This window comes from Dipodomys spectabilis, unplaced genomic scaffold (genome assembly GCF_019054845.1).
Source record: "Dipodomys spectabilis isolate Male_0828 unplaced genomic scaffold, ASM1905484v1 ptg000173l, whole genome shotgun sequence".
NCBI lineage: Eukaryota > Metazoa > Chordata > Mammalia > Rodentia > Heteromyidae > Dipodomys > Dipodomys spectabilis.
In genome coordinates this window covers 483,253-504,929 of record NW_024870850.1, presented here as the reverse complement: position 1 = coordinate 504,929, position 21,677 = coordinate 483,253, and the positions used below count along the sequence as shown (strand labels likewise).

Below are 21,677 nucleotides of genomic sequence, written 5' to 3'. Positions count from 1 at the left end.
GCCTGGTTTGGGGATGAGTGTGATATTGGCTTCGTAGAATGAGTTTGGGATAGCTCCCTCCTTCTCTGTTTCTCTGAAGAGCTTGAGGAGTATGGGTATTAGTTCTTTAAAGGTCTTATAGAATTCTGCTGTGAATCCATCTGGTCCTGAGCTTTTTTTTGTTGGAAGACTTTTGATTGCTTCCTGTATCTCATTATAGGATATTGGCTTATTTAATTGGTTAACTTCTTCTTTGCTCAGTTTGGGTAACTTGTATTTCTCTAAAAATGCATCCATTTCTGCCAGATTTTCTTCCTTTAGAGAGTATAGCTTTTGAAAGTAGTCTGTTAGAATTGTTTGGATATCTTGGGTACGTGTTGTGATGTTTCCCGTGGCATCCCTAATCCTATTAATATGGGTTTCCTCTCTTCTTTTTTTAATTAATCTTGCCAACGGGCCATCAATTTTGTTTATTTTTTTCAAAGAACCAGCTTTTTGTTTGGTTTATTTTGGTTATGGTTTTCTGATTTTCTAATTGGTTAATCTCTGCTCTCAATTTGGTTATCTGACTTTGTCTAGTAGCTTTAGGTCCCATTTTTTCTTGTTTTTCTAGCTGTTTTAGTTGCAACATGAGATTATTTACTTGGTCTGTCTCCATTCTCTTGATGTGGGCACTGAGGGCAATAAATTTGCCCCTCAGGACTGCTTTTGCTGTGTCCCACAAGTTTCTTTGTGAGGTGTTTTCATTTTCATTGAGTTGTAGGAAATGCTTTATTTCTTCTCTGATCTCTTCTGTTACCCAGGCCTTGTTAAGGAGTGTGCTGTTCAATTTCCATGTATTAGAGAAATTTCTGCGGTATGCTTTGTTATTGAGAGCTAGCTTGATTCCACTGTGGTCAGATAGGATACAGGGGATTATGTCGATCCCTTTGTATTTGCTTAAGTTCCTTGCATGAACTATGATATGGTCTATTTTGGAGAAAGTTCCATGAGCTGCTGAGAAGAATGTGTACTGTGTTGTTTTAGGGTGAAATACTCGGTAGATGTCAGTTAATTCCGCTTGAAGTATGGCCTCACTTAATTCGGTAGCTTCTTTGCCAATCCTCTGGTTGGTAGACCTGTCCTTTGGTGAGAGTGGCGTGTTAAAGTCTCCTAGTATTATCGTATTGGGATCTATTTTATTCTGTAAGTTTGAGAGCATTTGTTTAACATATCTGGGTACACCGATATTTGGGGCATATAAGTTGATGATGGTTATATCCTCCTCTTGGATTGTTCCCTTTATTAATATGTAGTGTCCGTCCTTGTCTTTCTGTACTGATTTTAATGAAAAGTTTATTTTGTCAGATATCAGGATAGCTACACCTGCTTTCTTATTGGGGGAATTTGATTGGTAGATCCTTTTCCACCCCTTCACTCTGAGTTTGTTTGTATGTTTGGCTGAGAGGTGGGTCTCCTGAAGGCAACAGATGGATGGGTCTTGTTTTCTGATCCAGTCCTCAGTTCGTTTTCTTTTAATTGGCGAATTCAGCCCATTTATATTAAGAGAAAGTATAGAGAGATGCATTGTTGTCCCTGCCATTCCGTTTTCCTAAGTTTTTCTTCTTTCCTTTCCTCCTGTGCTTGCTCAGTTAGACTTTGAGTAATGCCTGTTTGGGGCAGGTCCCAGTTCCTGGTTGCTTTCTTCAGGTTGTGTCCCCCCTCTTAGAATTCTTTGTAATGCTGGCTTAATGTTTATATATTCATTTAGTTTTTCTTTGCTATTAAAAGTTTTCAGTTCTCCATCGAATGTGAATGCTAGCTTTGCCGGGTATATCAGTCTGGGTTGGCAGTTACTGGCTCTCAGGGCTTGTATGGTGCTTTCCCAGGCTTTTCTTGCATTCATTGTTTGTGTGGAGAGATCTGCAGTGATTCTAATTTTTTTCCCATTGTAGTATAGCTCCTTCTTCATTTTTGCTGCATGCAGGATTGTTTCCTTATTATTCAGATCCATCATTTTTACTATAATGTGCCTAGAAGTGTTTCTCCTGGGATCTTGCTTGTTGGGTGTTCGATAAGCTTTTGTGATGTAGTTAAGATGGTCGTTTTTGAGGTGGGGAAAATTTTCATTGACTATCTTGTTAAATAGGTGTTGCATTCCCTTGCTCTGGAATTCCTCACCTTCGTCCACTCCGATTATGCGAAGGTTAAATTTTTTAGCATTATCTGCTTGCTCTTGAATTTCCCTTTTGTTTAATTTGAGTGATTTTTCCATGTCTGTCACTTTTTGGTCCAGTTGGTGTATTCTGTCTTCTGTATCTGACACTCTACCTTCCATTTCATTCACTCTGTTGACCATGGCTTCTATTGTGGTTTGCATGGTGGAAATGGATCCCTTTATGGATTCAATGTTGGTTCTCACCTCATTGAGAGGTGAGATCAGTATGCATTACCTCTAATTTGGCGTTTATCTCACTTCTTACTGAGGTTTGTGCAGCTTCTATTTTTGCATCCAACTTTTGTTTGATATCCTGTATCTCTTTTGATAGTTCATCCTTGTGCTCTTTCAATTTCTGATCCATTTCTCGCTTTATTTCTTGAGTCATTGCCTCCAGCAACCCTTGGATGTAGCTTTTGTCTTCCATTCCTGCTTTGCTCCCACTGGGGCTCTCCCCTGCGTGGCTGCTGGCTTTTGAGGTGAGCTTGCTGTTTTGGGTAATGGTAAACCTTGTGATTTTTCTCTGTGATTTTCGCATGGGGGTTCAGGAGACTGCTCTTCAATCTTGTTTTGGTGTGTCTGTCTTTGCTTGGTTGCTGATTCTGTATTGGTAGAGAGAGTCTGTGCCTGATCTGGATTCTGTTGGGAGCCTATTTCCAGCTGCTATTCTGACTTACTTAGGATTCTCAGCTCTCTGCTGTAGATTGCTGGCAATTCCCACCTTTGGAAAGGTTGAGCAGCCTAGACTGCTTGTGTTTGCTCCTGCGGGTGCTCTTGGGAAGATCAGATGCTCTGGATGCACTCTCCCAAATACTGGAGTCTGCTATGGGCTCCTGATGTGTTTTTGTTTGTTTGTTTTGGGCTGGTTGTGGGCTTGAACTCTAGGTTTGGGTGCTGTCCCTCAGCTCTTCAGCTCAAGGCTGGCACCCTACCATTTGAGCCACAGCCCCACTTCTGACCCTTTTTGCTTTGTTCAGGCGCCGGTCCCCAGGGGTGGTTCCGGCCCCAGCCTGGAGCGCGCTCGTTAGGCCTGTGCTAATGTGTATACCACCTAGGTTATGCAGCCTGGAGGACACAGTTCAAATTTCTTCTACTGTTGGTAGTCTTGACCCAGGGGCGCTGTTCCTGGCTTGTGCATTTAAGCTCCCTTCCAGGGGCGCTCTTGCTCTGGCCTGGCCAGCAGAGTGTGCTCCACCGGCTGGTGGAGCTCTCGAACAGTTCCCAGTTTTAGTGGGTCCTGTGGTCCGGGTGTTGGGGTAGGGAGTCTAGGTCAGGGTCTGGGGATTCCCTCCAGCCCTGGTCTCCCTTGATGGATTCACTGTCCCCTGTTGGGTACTCACCCTGTAGGTTGTCAGTTGTTGTTTTAATCCGAGTTCAGTTGGGGTGGTTGCGGGCTGGGTTGGGCGGACCCCTGCTGGGTAGTTGCAATCGCGATTGGGCGGGTGGTCTGCCGACAGGTCCCTTTGTCGCGCTGCTGGTGCCGGGCGGCTTTGGCGGGATGGAGCCTCTCCACTCCGGTGGAGAGTGAGGGGTGGGGGTGGGATCCTCGTGGAGACTCCCGGCTGGTAGGTTTCTCTGTTCCTGGCAATCCGCTGTTCTGCAATCCGGTACCTGGTGATCTGCAAGCAGCCCCCTGTTTCTCTGGGGCTCCAGCAGCCCCCGCCGGGCCGGCTGGCCGGCGGCTTGGCGCACTGCCGTGCGGCCAGTAAAGGTTGGGGGAGGGGTCTTCGCTCTTCTCTGTTCTGAATTTCTTCTTTTCCTCTCTTTCTTTTTTTGTTATTTTCCACCTCTGGTTTTTCTCTGAGTGTTCGTCTTTTTGTTGTTGTCGGTCTCTTGGGGAGATTAAACGTTGGAACTCGAACTCTCTTTTTGGTTGGAGAGAGCTGTGGCGTTTCCCTACTGCCCCGTAGCCATCTTGGTCCTCCCTCTCCAAAGAAATTGATTTTTTAAGGTTAATTTTATACCTTGCTACTTTGCCAAGTTTTGAATCAGTTTGAGTAATTTGGGAGTGGAGTCCATAAGATTCTTTAAATACAATATCTCGTCATCTGCAAAGAGGGAGAGTTTTACAAATTGTTTAAATAGGGATACAGGCTGACCCATTGTAACAATGAGATGTACAAGAGACTATGTTGACAAACGAACGTCATAATTTTGGTGCGGGAGGGGGTGGGGGTGATTGGAAGGGATGGTAAGGGGAAACAAAAGAAGAGGCACAATGCTTAATAAGAAATGTACTCATAACCTTGCTCATGTAATTGTAACCCCTCTCTATGGTATTTTTACACTAAAAAAATTTGAAATACAAAAGAAAAGAAGGGGCTGGGAAGGTGGCTCAGTGGTAGAGCGTTTGCCTTGCAAGCCTGAGACCCTCGGTTCGATTCCTCAGCACCATATAAGCAAAAAGAAAAAAGCCGAAGTCATGCTGTGGCTCAAGTGGTAAAGTGCTAGGCTTGAGCTGAAGAGCTGAGGGACAGCGCCCAGGCCCAGAGTTCAGGCCCCATAACTGGACCCAAAACAAAAACAAAACAAAAAAAAAAAAAAGTAATGCAAATCAAAACAACATAGATATTCTACCTCACCCCAATTAGAATGGCTATATTCAAGAGCTCTAATAACAATAGATGCTGAAGGGGATGTGGAAAAAAAGGAATCCTACTGCATTGTTGGTGGGAGTGTAAACTGGTTCAACTACTTTGGAAAGTTGAATGAAGGTTCCTCCAAAGACTACACCTAGAGCTCCCCTATGCCCCAGCAATCCCACTTTTGTGCATTTACCCAAATGATCACAAACAAGTCCATACTAAAAATACCAGCACAACTATATTTATCGCAGCATTATCTACCATAGGTAAGGTATAGAACCAACCCAGATGGCCCTCACTAGATGAATGGATCAAGATAATGTGATATATATATATATATATATATATATATATATATGATGAGTGGATCAAGATAATGTAATATATATATATGATGAATGGATCAATATAATGTAATATATATATATATGATGAATGGATCCAGATAATGTAATATATAAATATATATTACATTATCTGGATCCATTCATCTAGTGAGGCCATCTGGGTTGGTTCTACACCTTACCTATGGTAGATAATGCTTCGATAAATATATATATATATATATATATACATATATATATATATATATATAATGGAATTCTCTCAGAAAGAATGACATTGCCCCATTTGTTAGGAAATGGGAAGACTTAGAAAAAATTATATTAAATGAAGTAAGCCAGGCTCAAAGAAACATAGGTCTCATGGTTTCCCTTAGTTGCAGTGACTTGTATATGTCTGCAACAAGAGGACAAGGTGAGATAAGACGGTGTTAATATAAGGGTACAAGTGATTTTTTTTCTTTCTTGCTATTGTTTCTAATGAATTTATAAGGTACTATGTAATTTTTCTGTTGCTTTTTATGTCCCTCCCCCATGGTATAACCAATGTTTTCACTGTATTTGATGTTGGTATAATTTGTGGAGGGGAAGGAAAAAAACAAATAGTTCAAATAGGGATACAGGTGGACCCATTTCAACAATGAGATGTACAAGAGGCTATGTCGAAAAATGAACTTTACAATTCAGGTGGAGGCTGGAGTGAAAAAAAAAAACAGAAAGAGAAACAAAAAAATGATTACAATGTAGAAAATCTTTTGATTTTCACTTAAGATTAAAATATACAAAGCATCAGTTTCCTCCTCCATGCCTAGATATATTTTTAATTTATTGTTGATTAATCATTTTTCACTAATTTCATACATAGAATTTGGAACAATAAATATATACAATTATTTCTTGTAACATAGCACTTCTTCCAATCTGTTGAAACAAGAACATTTTTAATTGTGTTGGTGCGGGGGGGGGGGGGGACGGGGCTTCAACTCAGGGCCTGGGCATTGTTCCTGAGTGTCCAGGAATGGTAGGAAAAAAAAAAACAACAACAATAAAGAGAAGAAGAGAAGAGAGCAGTGATGTGATGGAGTAACAATATCTTTTAGTCTTCATTGTGGGAACCCTCTAGTAAAAAGTAAGTCTTTCACATGACTTACAGCAGAAGAACTAAGAAAATGAGGCCAGGAAGCAAAGTAGCTTGGAATCAATCAATAGCCCCAGAGTGGATTTCAGGTAGCGTGAATACACAATCATTGCAGTTGTGGCATCACCTGAACGACCAACAAGAATAAGCTTCAGTATATCCCCACAGAAAAACTTCACCTCAGCAGAGAAACATTGAACACACCTACATAAAAGCTGTGAGTGAAACTAAGGTGAGACGAACATTGGGCCAGCTACATCTCTAAGCTGTCTTTTTGGTTGTGGGGGGAATCACAGCTCAGCAACTTCTAAGATTGGAAACAATGGCCAAGAGCAGAATAAACTGGGAGTTGATGGTTGACAGGGTATATAAAAGCCACAAGCTTGGTCAGAACTGTGTTAGGCTGGGGGACTAAGGAATAAGACCTCTAAAACCTTCACTGAAGATCACATTGAGCTTCTATGGTGAAAATTGCTTGTAACAGACTCAGTTCTGCAGGGAAATCAATTACATGTGACCCAGTACATTAAAACTGTCATTTTTGGGTTGGGAAGAGTGGTAGAGTGCTTGTCTTCCATGCATGAGGCCCTGAGTTTGATTCGTCAGCACCACATAAGCAGAAAAACCAGGAAGTGGTTCTGTGGCTCAAGTAGTAGAGCACTAGCCTTAAGCTGAAGAGCTGAGGGACAGCACACAGGCCCAGAGTTCAGGCCCCAAGACCAACAAAACAACTGTCACTTTCAAGAAATGAACAGTATGATACTTAAAAAAAATAATCACAAAAGCAAGATAAACACATTCAGCCCAGTTGTCTACAAAACAACAATCACAAGACTGAGGGAGAAGTCAGGGAAATCATCAAATTCCACTTCCCAATGTAAACTATCTGAAATACCTAGCTATAAATGTCACCAAGGAAATGAAAGAGATCAAACAACAAAACCAACAAAGTACAAGACATAAGAAGAAATAAAATATCTCCATTGGTCATGGTTTGGAAAAGGAATATTGTGAAAACATCTGTGTCACACACAATGATATATAGAATTAAAGCAATCCTTATAAGAAATCCCAAAGACACTCTTCAAAGCAGTAGAACATTCAATCCAAAAACTTAACCAGTACCACAAAAGACCCCTAAATGACAAAGTGATCTGAAGCAAAGAGAGTACTGTAGGAGTCATTATAACACAAATTACTACACAGCCCTACTCACATACTCAGCATTGTACTTGCCCAAACTCACACTTAAAACCAACAAATTAAAAGCAACGAATTAAAAAATAAATAAATACAAAGCTCAAAAAAACAACAAAACAGATCAGAAGACCTAAAAATGAATTTGACAAAGAAGTCCCCCAGACCCACTCACACACGTACACACTCAAGGGTGGTAAAATTGGATAAAAGTCAGAAAACTGTAAAGTAGAACTCAGGAAGTGAAAAAACCTCCTATGCTCCTGGATTGGGAGAAATAACGTTGTGAAAATGGCAACACTGCCAAAGGCTATCTACAAATTCAATGCAATACCCACCAATATACCAACTTCATTCTTCAGTGAAATAGAATAATCAATCAAAACTTCATATGTAACAATAAAAGACCCTGAATGCCAAATACAATCCTTAGCAGAAAGAACATTACTGAAGGAATATCAATACCAAAGTACAAACTCTACTACAAAGACATATTAATCAAAACAGCTTGGTAGGGCTGGGAAGTTGGCTCAGTGGTAGAGCACTTACCTTGCATGCCTGAGGTCCTGGGTTCGATTCCTCATGCTTATGTGAAAAAAGCCAGAAGTGGCTGTGGCTCAAGTGGTAGAGTGCTAGCCTTGAGCTGAAGAGTTGAGGGACAGCGCTCAGGCCCAGAGTTCAGGCCCCAAGACCTGACCCAAAAAAAAAAAAAAAAAAACAGCTTGGTACTGGCTCAAGAACAGACCCAAGGACCAATGGAATCGAACTGAAGACCCAAAAATAAACCCTTAGAAATATAGCCACCTAATCTTCAATACAGGGGCCAAAAAAAATAGGATAGACAGAAGATTGCCTCTTCAATCAATGGTGCTGGTAAAATTGGTTAAACAGCTGTAAAATAAAGTTAGATCCTTACATATCACTCTGCACCAGAATCAACTCCAAATGGATCAAAGACCTTGAAGTGAAAGCAGACACCCTGGAAACATTACAGAAAAGAATAAGAGTAACTCTAAGGGTCCTTGGCACAGGCTGAATTTTTTTAATAAGGACCCAGAAACACAACAATTCAAAGAAAGGTTGGACAAATGGGATTGCATGAAATTGAAGAGCTTCTGCATGGCAAAGGACATAGCTAGCAAGATCAATAAAAACCACACAGATTGGAAGAATATCTACAAGAGACAAGGGCCTCATATCTAAAATATACTCAGACCTCAAAATATTATATCTCCCAAAAAAAATCCTCAAAGAAACAACTGCCCCATTAATAAGTGTGCTAAAGACCTAAGGAGAAGTTCTCTGCACAGGAAATAAAAATCTCCAATAGACATAGGGAGAAATGGCCAACTTCCCTGGTCATAAAAGAAAGGCAAATCAAAACAATTTTGAGCTTCCATCTCACCCCAGTTAGAATGGCTATAATCCAGAAACCTAACAACTACAGATGCTGGGGAGGATATGGCCAAAATTGAAGACAATTGCACTCTTGGTGGGAGTGTAAACTTGTTCACCCAATCTGAAAAGTAGTATGGAGGTTCCTCAAAAGAATACACATACAGTTCCCCTATGACTGAGCAATCACACTTCTGGGCATTTACCCAAATGATCACAAACAAGGCCATACTAAAGCTACCAGCACAACTATGTTTATCGAAGCATTATTCACCATAGTTTAGATATGGAACCAACCCAGATTCCCTCAATAGATGAGTGGATGAAGAAAATGTAAGAGAGAGAGAGAGAGAGAGAGAGAGAGAGAGAGAGAGAGAGAGATAATGGAATTCTATGCCTCCATCAGAAAAAATGACAATGCCTCCTTTGTTAGGAAATGGAAAGACTTGGAAAAAATTGTACTATGGGAAGTAAGCCAGGCCCAAACAAGCATAGGTCCCATAGTTTCCCTCATTTGCAATAACTAGTACATGTCTAGGACAAGCAGAAATGGCCAAAAGCTATATACATATGACCATATATAATGAAATGAATGCCAAGGTAGGGACACAAGGGGTTTTATCTTTTGTTACTCTTGTTTTAATATATTTTTAATGTACTATGTGATTATTTTGTTTCCCTTGTATATTCATCCCCCTTGGTATAACCTCTGTTTTCATTGTATTCGATGTGGGTGCCCTGGATCTTGTATACACATTTTTATAATTTGCGAAAGGGGAAAGGAAATAACAAAACACTGAAATAAGGATAAAGGTTGACCCATTGTAAAAATGAGATGTAAAAGACACTATGTTGAAAATGAACTTTACAATGTTGGGGGAAGTAGTTGGGGAGATGGATAGGAAAGAGATGGTAGGGAAAAACAAAGGAGGGGATAACAATGCTCAATAGAAAATGTACTCATTACCTTACTTATTTAACTGTAACTTCTCTGGTACAGAATCTTTACAATAAAATATATATTAAAAACAAAATGTGCTTTATACATACAACTTAATTTGGGTCTAACACATGTTGTCAACTTGAAAACAAAGCTCCAACTCAGGCCTTGGAAGAAAACAAGAGTCATTTAGCAGGTCACAGGAACCTAACCTGACCTGCCAGGCTCAGCTCCACCCAGGGAAAAGTCACCCAGCCCGGCCAACAGACCCAGGAGTGGCTTTCTTCACTGGGTAAACAGAGCCAGAGACTGCCCCTCCCTACAGCAGCCTTGACAATCAATTGAAATTCAGAAAAAATAAACCCTGAGAATGGCTCCAGGCTGGGCTCCGTGAGTGTCTCAGAAGTTAGCCCCTCAGGGAAAGGTTACTGTTTGCTGAAAGGCCTCAATTCTACCCAGAACCTAGCCTCATCACAGCATCTCCAAACTAGAGGAAACAGCCATCTCCCCATTTTGTGATACTCAAAGCAGATCTCCCTCCCATTGAACTAGCCTAGGAGGAGGATCACAAAATCTTGGGTCAAGCAGAGCATTTTTCTGCCTGCTCAAACAAACTGACTTCAGAAAACAACCAATCCACAGGAAAAACACCGCAAGCAGACCAGAAACTCCAACAAGAGACTGGTTAGGGACACAAGGGAGACACAGGATCTTCCCATCCTTCCCCCACCCCCAAAAAAAGAAAGAACTCTTTTTTTTATACCATTTATTTAAAAAATTCTAAAATTACCTTTAATTTTTAATTTTTAACTTTTTTTTAAATTGTTTTCTTTAACTTTTTTTTCTTCCTCTTATCATTTTTATTTTAGGGGTATATATGTGTGTGCTTTTTTTATTCGTTCTTTTTTTCTTTTTTTCCTTTTATTTAACTTTTTTTTCTTTAGCTCTACTGACATTTTGATCATTTTTTTTAATTTCCATCTCATTCTTTTCACTTTTTCTTCTCTTTTGTTCTTCATTGCATGACTAAATTGCTGTTCTGCTCATCCTCAGATATACCCATAGCCAATTATTAGACCTTATCCTCCATTGTATACACACTGAATTCGGAAATTTATTACTAAATTCAAAACATCATAGACTTAAATTCCATAATAGCACTACTACCTCTTTATGCCTATATAATATTTTATGCATTTTTATTTTTAAATTTTTCACGTCTCCTTTCTATCCCTACGCTTCTCTTATCCTATCAATATTCTTCTCTTAATATTACGTTTTTAAATTTGCATAATTTTTATGTTTTTCACACATTAATTTTTAATTTTATTTTCTGATTTTTCTTCTCTTTTTTTTCTTTCTTTCTTTCTTTTTTTCTCTTTCTCTACTATCATTCTATCCAACCTATTTCCCGCTTTGATATTAGAACTTAGTTGAGTTAACTCTCCCTCTGCCTTTCCACGTCCCTCTATTCCTATTTTTACCCACATTTCTCCCTAAACCTAATAATTATTGGTTTGCCAAATTCTTTGCAGTTTGTAGCCCATTAATACATAGTTGTTTGATGCTGAATAGATATATCTGTTGAACTAGATTGTATATGCAAACTTTTGACTGTGCAACTACAGACTTTGATTAATGCTTGCCTTAAGATAGTGTTCTAGCTAAAAACTGGTGTTACTTTCATCCCAAATGGGCAGAGTAAGTCGGAAAAACACAAGAAAAATGGCAAGTCCCGGTATCTCAACTCCCACTCATGATAATCAGGTGACAGAACAGATAATGAATAATCCAGAGGAGAGTTCCCAAAAAGCTCTACAAACACTACTGGTAAACATGGTAAATGAAAAGATGGAAAACCTGCAAAGGACTCTATATGAGCATGATAGGGAGAGAGAGAAGGCAAACTAAAGGTCAATACAGGACTATCATGAGCTTGAGGAAACTACTCAAAGATTAATACAGGAATTGTGTGAGCAACTTGAGAACACTCAAAGAGAAATAAAGGAATGCCGTGAGCAGGCTGAGATGAGTCAAAGACATAGGAATTGCGAGAGCTGGCATAAAACAGACAAAGGGAAAGTGAGGAATGGTGTGAGCAAGCTAAGAACACTCAAAGAGAACTACAGTAATTGCGTGAACAGAAAGAAGCTAATCAAAGAGTAATACTGGAATTGAGAGAGCAGGATGAGAATACATAAAGATCACTAAAGGCATTCATGGAATCCATAAACAGAGAGCTGAAAGAAGTCAGGGAGACCCAATAGAAGGAATGGCAGTCCAAGGAAACCATAACCAATCAACTAAGTGATTTGAGAATAAACACTGAACACCAAATTAAGGAAGAAAAGAAGTTCATACAAGATCTAAAACAAAGCTTCAACAAAGAATTTGAAGCCATCAAAGCCGACCAACTAGAAGGAAAAGAAATAAACAAATTAGAAAGTATTGATAGTAGGTTAGACCATGCAGAAGATCAAATTTCGGGGATTGAAGACTGCCTAGATATTATAGAGAAAGAACATACAACCATCCAAGACAAATCCAAGAAATATGATAGATCTATTCAACACTTGGAAGACACCATCAGAAGGCCTAATCTGAGGATAATAGGTGTACAGGAGCACCTAGAGACAGAAGTTAATGGTCTAGGAAATTTGTTTAACAGGATCCTAGCAGAGAACTTCCCAAACATGCAAAAAGATAGGCCTATTCAGATACAAGAAGCTTTTAGAACTCCAAATAGACCAGACCAGAATAGGACATCCCACCATCACATTATAATCCACACAGGATTAATCCAGACCAAGGAAAAGATCCTTAAAACTGTCAAGGAGAAAAGATCAATCACCTATGAAGGGAAACCAAGTAGAATCACCTCAGGTTTCTCAGCAGAGACAATCAAAGCAAGAAGAGCCTGGAATGCTGTATGAAATGCCCTAAAGACAAACAACTATCAACCAAGAATACTGTACCCAGCTAAACTCTCCTTCATTATTGAAGGTCAAATAAAAACCTTCCATAGCGAAGAAAAACTGAAACAGACAAAGTTCCAGGAAGTTAGCGGAGGAGAAGCTGGAGGCTAAAGAAGCTCTCACATAGAAAGCAGTTTTAGTGTTCCAGTGAACAGTCCTAAGCCAGAGAATCACACCAAGTGTGCCATCACAGTACAGAGTTAGGCCAGAGAGGGGAAATCCAGGCAAAGAGACAGATCTGAGCACTTGTCAGCAGATGTGGCTGCTGCAGCTGCAGTGGCGGCGGCCATAGCTGCCATACCTGCAACACAGAGAGTCTGGGACGAAGGAGGCAGATGCGGCAGGCAAGTGGATTCTACTCAACACCAGCAAGAACTGACAAGGAGCACACATCTTCATCCTGCAGTTCGCAGACCAGAGACGACCCAGGAACCAAGACTCAGCATGAGTAGAAGTCTGATATCCTCACTCCTACTCAGGGAGCAGAGGAGGGAAGGCCACCCTTCCCCCAACCCCCCACTACCAGAGATATCCATCTTTGATACTGACAAAGGCCCAGCTGAGCTGCTAGCTCCAACTCAGGCCTTGGAAGAAAACAAGAGTCATTTAGCAGGTCACAAGAACTTAAACTGACCTGCCAGACTCAGCTCCACCCAGGGAAAAGTCACCCAGCCCAGGCCACCAGCCCCAAGAAGGGCTTTCTTCACTGGGTAAACAGAGCCAGAGGCTGCCCCTCCCTTTAGCAGCCTTGACAATCAATTGAAATTCAGTAAACATAAACCCTGAGAATGACTCCAGGCTGGGCTCTGTGAGTTTCTCACAAGCTAGCCCCTCAGGGAAAAACTACTGTTTGCTGAAAGGCCTCAACTCTACCCAGAACCTAGCCTCATCATAGCATCTCCAAACTAGAGGAAACAGCCATCTCCCCATTTTGTGATACTCAAAGCAGATCTCCGTCCCATTGAACTAGCCTGGGAGGAGGATCAGAAAATCCTGGGTAAAGCAGAGCATTTTTCTGGCTGCTCAAACAAACTGACTTAAGAAACCAATCAAGCCACAGGAAAATCAAACATCACAAGCAGACCAATGACTCCAACAAGAAACTGGTTAGGGACACAAGGGAGATACAGGATCTTCCCAACCCTCCCAAAAAAAATCAAAGAACTTTTTTTTTCTTGTACCTTTTATAAAAAAAAATTTTTCTAAAACTTTTTTTAATTTTTAATTTTTACCTTTAAAAATTGTTTTCTAGTAACTTTTTTTCTTCCTCTTATAATTTTTATTTTAGGGGTATAGGTGTGTGCGTTTTTCTTTCTTCTTTTTTTTGCTTTTTAAAAAATTTTTAGTTTTTTGTTTAGCTCTACTGAACTTTTGATCTTTTTTTCTTTCTTTCTCATTCTTTTCACCTTTTCTTCTCTGTGTGACTTAATTACTGTTCTGTACATCCTCAGATACACCCTTAGTCGATTATTACACCTTACCCCCCATTGTGTACACACTTAATCCAGAAACTTATTACTCAATTGAAAACCTTTTAGACTTAAATTCCTTAATAGCAGTACTACCTCTTAATACCTATATAATATTTTAAGTATTCTTATTTTTAAGTTTTTCACGTCTCCTCTATATCCCTCCCCTTCTCTGATTATATCCACGTTCTTATCTGAATATTTCACTTTCAAATTTGCATAATTTTTAAGCATCGCACTTTTTAATTTTTAATTTTTGCTTTTCTATTCTTTCTTCGCTTTTTTTCTCTTTCTCTTTCTTCTTTTTTTCTCTCTCTCTACTTTCATCCTATCCAACCTGTTTCCTGCTTTGAGATTAGGACTTAGTTAACACTCCCTGTGCCTTCCCACATCCCTCTATTCCTATTTTTACCCACATCTCTCCCTAAACCTAATAATTTCTGGTTTGCCAAATTCTTCTTTGTGGTTCGTAGCCCATTAATATAGAGTTGTTTGATGTTGAATAAATATATCTGTTGAACTAGATTGTATCTGCAAAGTTTTGACTGTGCAACTACAGATATTGGTTGATGCTTGCCTTAAGATAGTGTTCTAGCTAAAAACTGGTGTTACTTTCATCCCAAATGGGCAGATTAAGCCGGAAAAAACACAAGAAAAATGGCAAGTCTGGGTATCTAACTCCCACTCATGATAATCAGGGGACACAACAGATAATGAATAATCCAGAGGAGAGTTCCCAAATAGCTTTACAAACACTGATGGTAAACGAAAAGATTGAAAACCTACAAAGGACTCTGTATGAGTGTGATAGGGAGAGAGAGGAGGCAAACAAAAGGTTTATGCAGGAATATCAAGAGCGTGAGGAAGCTGCTCAAAAACGAATACAGGATTTTCATGAGCAGCTTGAGAATACTCAAAGAGAAAGGCAGGAATGGCGTGAACAGGCTGAGAACACTCAAAGAGAACTACAGGAATGGCATGAAGGGGAGGAAGCTAAGCAAAGAGTAATACAAGAATTGAGAGAGCAGGATGAGAATACACAAAGATCACTAAAGGCATTCATGGGATCCATTAACAAAGAGCTGAAGGAAGTCAGGGAGACTACAAAGGGAATGCTGAATGGAATCCAACAGAAGGAATGGCAGTCCAAGGAAACCATAACCAATCAACTAAGTGATTTGAGAATAAACACTGAACACCAAATTAAGGAAGTAAAGAAGTTCATACAAGATCTAAAACAAAGCTTCAACAAAGAATTTGAAGCCATCAAAGCTGACCAATTAGAAGGAAAAGAAATAAAAAACAAAGTAGAAAGTCTTGACAGGAGGTTAGACCATGCAGAAGATCAAATTTCGGGGATTGAAGACAGCCTAGATATTATAGAGAAAGAACATACAACCAAGACATATCCAAGAAATATGATAGATCTATCCAACACTTGGAAGATACCATCAGAAGGCTTAATCTGAGGATAAGGGGTGTACAGGAGCACCTAGAAACAAAAGTTAATGGTCTAGGAAATTTGTTTAACAAGATCCTAGCAGAGAACTTCCCAAACATGCAAAAAGATAGGCCTATTCAGATACAAGAAGCTTTTAGAACTCCAAATAGACCAGACCAGAATAGGACATCCCACCATCACATTATAATCCACACAGGATCAATCCAGACCAAGGAAGAGATCCTTAAAACTGTCAAGGAGAATAGATCAATCACCTATAAAGGCTGAGAAACCTCAGGTTTCTCAGCAGAGACAATCAAAGCAAGAAGAGCCTGGAATGCTGTATGAAATGCCCTAAAGACAAACAACTATCAACCAAGAATACTGTACCCAGCTAAATTCTCCTTCATAACTGAAGGTCAAATAAATACCTTCCATAACAAAGAAAAATTGAAACAATATATCTCCACCAAACCAGCCCTACAAAAGATTCTTAGAGATGTCCTACACACACAAAACCGACAAGACCAAAATAAATGCAAACAAACCTCAACCAAACTGAGAGATCTGAAACCAACAATTTAATGAAATATCTGAGCCTCCTTGAACAAGAGCAGCAAGATAAACCCCAATCCAGTAGACGGAAAGAAATAATTAAAATTAAATCAGAATTAAATGAATTAGAATTAAAAAAAACATAGAAAGAATCAACAAAACAAAGAGTAGGTTCTTCGAAAAAATTAACAAACTTGACAGACCCTTAGCAAGTCTTATCAGAAAAAAGAAGGGTACACACCAAAATCCATAAACTCAAAGATGAGAATGGAAACATCACCACAGAAACAACCAAGATTCAGAACATTATAAGGGAATACTTCTCAAAACGTTATACTAATAAGTTTGAGAACTTGGCAGAAATGGACCTTTTCCTAGCAATTATTGACATGCCAAAACTAAACCAAGATGAGTTAAGCAATCTTAACAGGCCCATATCAAGCATTGAAATAGAAACAGCAATAAGAGACCTCCCAGCTAAGAAAAGTCCAGGACCAGATGGTTTTACAGCGGAATTCTACAAGGCATTCAAAGCAGAGCTCACGCCAGTATTCCTCCAACTCTTCAATGAAATTGAAAGAGAAAGTTCACTACCAAACTCATTCTATGAAGTTATCATAACTCTCATCCCAAAACCAGGCAGGGACTCATCAAAGAAAGAGAACTATAGACCCATTTCTTTGACAAACATTGATGCAAAACTTCTCAACCAAATTTTGGCCAATCGATTTCAACAATTCATCCAAAAAATCAAACACCACGATCAAACAGTATTCATTTCAGGGATGCAAAGCTGGTTCAATATGCACAAATCAATTAATATAATTCATCACATCAACAGCAGCAAGGATAAGAACCACATGGTTATCTCAATAGATGCAGAAAAAGCATTTGACCTGATCCAACACCCCTTTTTGATGAAGGTTCTGGAAAAATTAGGAATCCAGAGAACATTCCTCAATACAATAATGATTGTCTCTGACAAGCCTACAGCCAGCACTATACTTAATGGTGAAAAACTAAAGCCATTTCCTCTTAACTCAGGAACAAGACAAGGATGCCCACTCTCTCCACTTCTCTTCATTCTAGTATTAGAATGCCTAACTACACCAATAAGACAAGATGCAAACATAAAGGAGATCTAAATAGGAAAAGAAGAAGTAAAACTCTCCCTCTTTGCAGATGACATGTTCTTGTATTTAAAGAATCCCACAGACTCCACTCCCAAATTACTCAAGCTGATTCAAAACTTTGGCAAAGTAGCAGGGTAGTCTTATTCAACTACTTTGGAAAGCAGTACGGAGGTTCCTCAAAAGACTCCACGTAGTGCTCCCTTTATGACCCAGCAATCCCACTTTTGGGCATTTACCCAAATGTTCACAAACAAGACCACACTAAAGCTACCCAGAAGACTATGTTTATTGCAGCCTTATTTACCATTGCTAAGATATGGAACCAACCCAGATGCCCCTCAGTAGATGAATGGATCAAGTAAATGTGGTATATATACACAATGGAATTCTATACCTCCTTCAGAAAGAATGACATTTCCCCATTTGTTAGGAAATGGAAAGACTTGGAAAACATTATATTAAGTGAAGTAAGTCAGGCCCAAAAAACATAGGTCTCACAGTTTCCCTTATTTGCAATAACTAGTATATGTCTGAGTCAAGCAGAAAACATCAGATAAGTTGATGTTAGGGAAATGAACCCTAAGATATGTATTCAAATTTTTCTTTGATGCAATTGTCTCTAACACATTTATAAGATTATTTCTTTGTTACTTTGTATGTCCCTCCCCCATGGGATAACCCCTGCTTTCACTGTATTTGATGTTGGTATAATTTGTGAAGGGGAGTGGAAAAACAAATCGCTTAAATAGGGATAGAGGTGGACCCATTGCAACAATGAGACGTACAAATCGTTATGTAGAAAACGAACTTTACAACTTTGGTACGGGGGGAGGAGGGTTGGGTGGAGGGGCGAGGGGAGGTGAAGATGGGATGGGAAGGGGAAACAAAGGAGGAGGCTACAATGTTTGATAAGAAATGTACTCGTTATCTTGCTCATGTAATTGTAACACCTCTGTACAGTATTTTCACAATAAAAAAAAGAAAAATTAAAAAAATGCATTTACAGTGACACATGAACAGCCCTGAGGATTAATGAATAGAATAAAGAACTAGGAAATTAGTACAAAGAACTATGGCCACGTAAACTTTGATGGGGGAGTAAAAAGCACAGGATGAAAGAAAAACAGCATCTTCAACAAATGATGCTTGCAGAATTGGCTATACATGTGCAGAAAACTGGAGTTAGATTTTTATATATCATCTTGCACCATAATCAATTTCAAATTATGAAAAAGACCTCAATATGACACCAGATACTCTGACAATATTACTGGAAGGCATAGAGGGAACATTAGGAGTCCTTGGCACAGGTCAAAACTTCTTAAATACAGATCCAAAATCACAACAGAACAAATAAAGACTGGATAAACAGAACTGCATTGAACTGAAGAATTTTGCATGGCAAAGTATAGCTAGCAGGATAAATATACAGCCCACAGAATGGGAAATGGTCTTTACAAGCTACTCATAACAGAATGCCATCATAACCAAAAGTATACTTGAAGCTTAAAAAGTTAAAACCCCAAAAGGCAAATCCTTGGAATAATACTAACCGATTAAAACTTGGGCTGAAGACTTAAAGACAGACTTCTCTGAAGACGAAATAACAATGGCCAATACCCTCGAAGTCAAAAAAGACACACTAAAAACATTACAGGAAGGAATAGGAGAAACTCTAGGGCTCCTTCACACAGAGAGAATTTTTCTACATAAAGACCAGAAAGACAACAAATCAAAGAAAGGTTGCATAAATGGGATTGCATGAAACCGCAGAGCTTCTGCATGGCAAAGGACATAGCAAGCAAGATCAATAGAAAGCCCAAGGATTGGGAGAAGATCTTCACTAGCCATACAATGGACAAGGGTCTCATATCTAAAATATATTTGGAGCTCAAAAAAATAAATCACCCAACAACAAATCTTCAAAGAAACAACTGTATGATAAATAAGTGGCTAAGGACTTAAGAAATTTCTCTGAAGAGGAAATAAGAAAGAACAATGGACATATGAACAAATGTTCAAACTCGATAGTCATAAAAGGCAAATCAAAACATTGAGATTCCACTTCATCCCAGTGAGAATGGCTATAATCAAGAACTCTAATAACAACAGATGCTGGAGGTGATATGGCCCGAAGGGAACCCTACTGCATAGTTGGTGGGAGTGTAAACTTGTCTAATTCTCAATATCATGGGCTTAACTCTCCAATTAAGCGACATAATTGGCATAAAAGGCAAGATCCTTCTATATGCTGCCTTCAAGAGTCACACCTTGGCCATAAAAAGAAACATATTTTGAAAGTGAAAGGCTGGAATAAAATGTACCACGCAAATGGCCCCCATAAACAGAGAGGAGTTGCAATCCTAATATCAGATAAAAGAGAGTTCAAATTAAAATTTCTGAGAAGAGATAAAGAAGGTCACTACATACTAATTAAGGGATCTCTCCTTTAGGAGAATATTACAGTTCTAAATACCTATTCACCAAACAATACAACACCCAAATTTATCCAAGAAACACTACTTTCCTTCAAATCTCACAGACATCCAAAGACATTAATTGTTGGGGACTTTTAACCCACCGCTATCCCCACTAGATAGATCAACCCGACAAAAACTCAACAGAGAAACCGCAGATCTAATCAATTACATAGATCAACTAGATTTAACAGAGGTCTGGGAAACATTTCACCCAGCAGCCTCAGAATATATGTCCTTCTCAGCAGCACACAGAACATTTTCCAAAACAGACTACATTTTAGGTCACATAGTAAATTTGTCCAAATTCAGAAACATTGAAGTTATGCCCTGAATTCTCTCAGACCACAAGGGAATAAAATTAGAACTTAACAGCAAAAGTCAACAGAAAAAGTCTTATAACACATGGAGGCTGAATAACACTCTTGAATAACCAGTGAGTCAAGCAATAGATTAGCGGTGGTTCCAGTAGGGATCGAAGGAAGAAGCAGTGAGCGTGAGTCCCGGGCATGAGCCGCTGCTGCGGGAGGGTCGGTGGCAGTACGGCGATGGCGGATATCAACAAACTCAACATCGACAGCATCATCCAACTGCTGCTTGAAGTGAGAGGGTCCAAGCCAGGTAAGAATGTCCAGCTGCAGGAGAATGAAAACAGAGGACTGTGCTTGAAGTCCCGCGAGATCTTTCTCAGTCAGCCTATCCTACTAGAACTTGAAGCACCACTCAAAATATGTGGTGACATCCACGGGCAATACTATGATTTGCTTCGACTTTTAGAATGCAGGGAATTCCCGCCAGAAAGCAACTATCTCTTTCTGGGGGACTACTTGGACAGGGGGAAGCAGTCCCTGGAGACCATCTGCCTCTTACTGGCCTACAAGATCAAGTACCCCGAGAAGGTCGTTCTTCTCAGAAGCAACCACGAGTGCGCCAGCATTAATAGAATTTATGGGTTTTATGATGAATGTAAAAGAAGATACACATTAAACTATGGAAGACTTTCACAGACTGTTTTAACTGCTTGCCAATAGCAGCTATTGTGGATGAGAAAATATTCTGCTGTCATGGGGGCTTATCACCAGATCTTCAATCTATGGAGCAGATTCGGCGAATTATGTGACCAACTGATGTGCCTGATCAATATCTTCTTTGTGATCTTTTGTGGTCTGACCCCGATAAAGATGTCTTAGGTTGAGGTGAAAATGACAGAGGCGTGTCCATCACGTTTGGTGCAGAAGTGGTTGCCAAATTCCTCCATAAACATGATTTGGACCTTATTTGTAGAGCCCATCAGGTGGTTGAAGACGGATATGAATTTTTTGCGAAGAGGCAGTTGGTCACTCTGTTCTCTGCGCCAGTCTACTGTGGAGAGTTTGACAATGCGGGGGCCATGATGGACGTGGACTAGACGCTGATGTGTTCCTTCCAGATTTTAAAGCCTGCAGAGAAAAAGAAGCCGAATGCCATGAGATCTGTCACGCCATCCTGCGGTATGGTCACAAAGCAAGCAAAGAAATAGCCTCGCCCTGCCTCTCAGTCAGGACTTGTGCCATAGAATTATAGATAGCCTTCATTTTTCAGACCGCACATGCAGCCGGTCAACCTGCTCAGATAGACCTGTGCTGTGGGCCCTCCCCTCTTCAACTTAAGGGTGGAATTTGCTAGTTATAACAGTAAATGAAAGAAAAATGATTTTGTTTTTAAATACCCTATTCCTTTTGCAAACAACGTTAATGATGGTGCTAAAGCTGTACACCCAGGACAGTTTATCCTGTCGGAGGAGTAAGTGTACAATTGATTTTTTTAATTCAGTGCAAACCATGAATAGTGTAAATGCTCATTTTCTTTAGGATAT

General features: G+C 39.7%; 1 pseudogene; it reads left to right on the top strand.

Annotated features, from left to right (window-relative positions):
- The first annotated feature begins 20,364 nt into the window (after positions 1 to 20,364).
- On the top strand, positions 20,365 to 21,341 carry LOC122119750 (annotated as a pseudogene).
- Positions 21,342 to 21,677: the final 336 nt, after the last annotated feature.